Genomic DNA, 2302 nt, shown 5'->3' on the forward strand with positions numbered 1-2302 from the left:
CTAGTGGCTGGCCGACATGGCCCAGGCTCCCTCCATCCTCCAGACGGAGAAGGCGTAGCTCAGTCTTTCGTGGGCCAGGTAGTTGCAGCTGGCCAGTTTGGCGTCCATCTCGTCACTCTGCAGCACCTGGTACAGGAAGTCTATGTAGCGCGACGCCAGCTTGAGGATCTGGATCTTGCTCAGCTTGTCCGAGGGCAGCGTGGGGATGATCTTCCGCAGCGAGGCGAAGGCGTCGTTCAGCGACTGCGTGCGCTGCCGCTCCCGCACGTTGGCGATGACGCGCTGCGTGTGCAGGTCCTCGTAGGGCTGCTCCGGCCCGGGCCCCAGCGGTGTGGGCGCCAGCGAGACCACCGCCGAGGGGCTCTTCTTCAGCCGCTTGGGGCCCCCGGCGGCGGCCGGCAGCAGGCCGCCGGGGCTCAGCCCCAGCGGCTCCTCGGGGCCGCGGCCCAGCCCGTCCTTCTTGGGGAACGGGGAGCGCTTGCGGTTGGGCGGCTGCGGGGTCTTCTTGGAGCCGCGCTCCAGCTCCTCCTCGCTGGCCCCCAGCCCGCCCTCGGGGGAGTTGCTGCAGGACACCTCTTCTCTCATGGCCGGTCCCTCCGGAGGACTTCCTGCGCCCGCTCCCTGGCTTCTTCTTATCCAGACGCCCGCTATGTTGACGACGACGCTGGTGGTGCAACGTACGATGGTACAGCCAGCGGCTTCTTGTCCATTCAGTAAGGCGGGTTAGGCGGGAGGAAGGAGAGGAGACGGGGAACGCTGTGACTCTGGACTTACAGCTGATGTCGACGCTCCATCGGCCTCCACCGACGCCTGCAGCCCCACGTCCCGTTGCCTGGTTACCTCTTAAAGCGCTCACCTCCGCGTTGCCATTCTCAATCTGGCAGTGGCAACAACAACAAAGCCTCTGACGGGCCGGTCCCGTGGCTGGGCCTCTTTTATACGCAGCGGCTCACCGAGGCCCCGGGCCTCGCTCCCATTGGCTCCACCGCGTTCAGGTGGGCGTGTTTAAGTCGGAGCCAGGCAGTGAAGCAGGAAGTGCATGTTTAGCTGGGTGGACAGCGGAGGAAGGGGTAAGTAGTTCTCCTGGCCAATAGGAAGCGGCGTGTCTAATGCTGCAGTAGATGTCTGAGAGTTTATGGGTTCCAGATTTGTGCTGCGGTCCTCCTGCTGTTGCTCTGCACCACTCAGGACACAGAGCCATCGGTAGGACTTCACTAACGCCCTGATCAATGTTCTTGATCAGGGCTGAATTTTTCATTTGTCATGATTATATAAATAATAATGAATGTCAATTGAATATGTTAATACTTTGTAAAACAAAAAAGGGGTTGATTGTGATAATGTTATAACAGTAAAGGGTTCATTGTAGTATTACTCTGATATGATCACGTTATTAAAATAAATGTACTGATTCATTGATATCCAGGTCGGGTTCAGTCATTGTTTATAAAATCAATGAATCACTCACCCTCTTCAACAATGAATTCAACCCTAACCCTCGTATTGTTGTTGCACAACAAAACGACACGCTTTGTTTGGCTTTGCGCTTTCGGAGAGAGAAACGTTTCCGAAAGCATAATGCCAAACTGGATTGTCAAACGGAAACTTTGAAAACGTAATACGGCGTTCGATTAAACAGAGCGGGCTCTGTATCTCTGAACGGTGAGTTGGTACTCGTACAAAAAACAGCAAAGAATTTCAAAAACCCTGAGTAAAATATGAGCCAATTACGGTATCAATAAAACAACTAACAAAAGTGAAATCACCTTTTTACTTTAAAGAAATAGAAAATAAACTCTCTCTTGTCCACGTTCACGTCCACATCCTCCCCTCAGGGCACGGTCCGCCATGACACCTCATGAATTCCTGTCACTGGAGCTGATAGCGTCCAGCGCCCGCCCTCAGCTCTCCCTCCTCACGTCTCCGTGGAGATAGTGACACATCCCAGACGGGACCCCGGGCGACCCTTGACCCTGAAGTGGCGTTGACCTCAGCTGGCTGAGGTGAGGGAGCCGCTAATTGTGCCATCCATGCCCTACGGCAGACCCTCTCTGAGGGCCGGGCCCCGGGGGGGGGGGGGGGGGGGGGGCGCTGGGCCTGCAGCCACTTAGCACCACCAGGAGGAAGCTACGCCCCAACCTACACAGGCCTCTGCAGCGGCAGCACGGAGAAACACGACCCCAGAGGAGGCTGGTCTGGAGGCTGAGCTTCACAACGGGTTTCTCCAGAGGCAATCACAAACCATTCTTGTTTATTGAAGCGTGGGCGAGATGGGAGACGGGCCGTGTGTTGTGAGGGACGC

At 56.5% G+C, this 2302-nt stretch overlaps 1 pseudogene across 1 annotated transcript; it reads right to left on the reverse strand.

The window, feature by feature from the left end:
- Positions 1 to 585, reverse strand: LOC311373096 (twist-related protein 2 pseudogene; annotated as a pseudogene). Its single transcript has one exon. The product of its transcript is annotated as a twist-related protein 2 pseudogene (transcript).
- Positions 586 to 2302: the final 1717 nt, after the last annotated feature.

The sequence above is a fragment of the Micromesistius poutassou genome, assembly GCF_964030765.1.
Source record: "Micromesistius poutassou genome assembly, contig: SCAFFOLD_1046, whole genome shotgun sequence".
Lineage (NCBI taxonomy): Eukaryota > Metazoa > Chordata > Actinopteri > Gadiformes > Gadidae > Micromesistius > Micromesistius poutassou.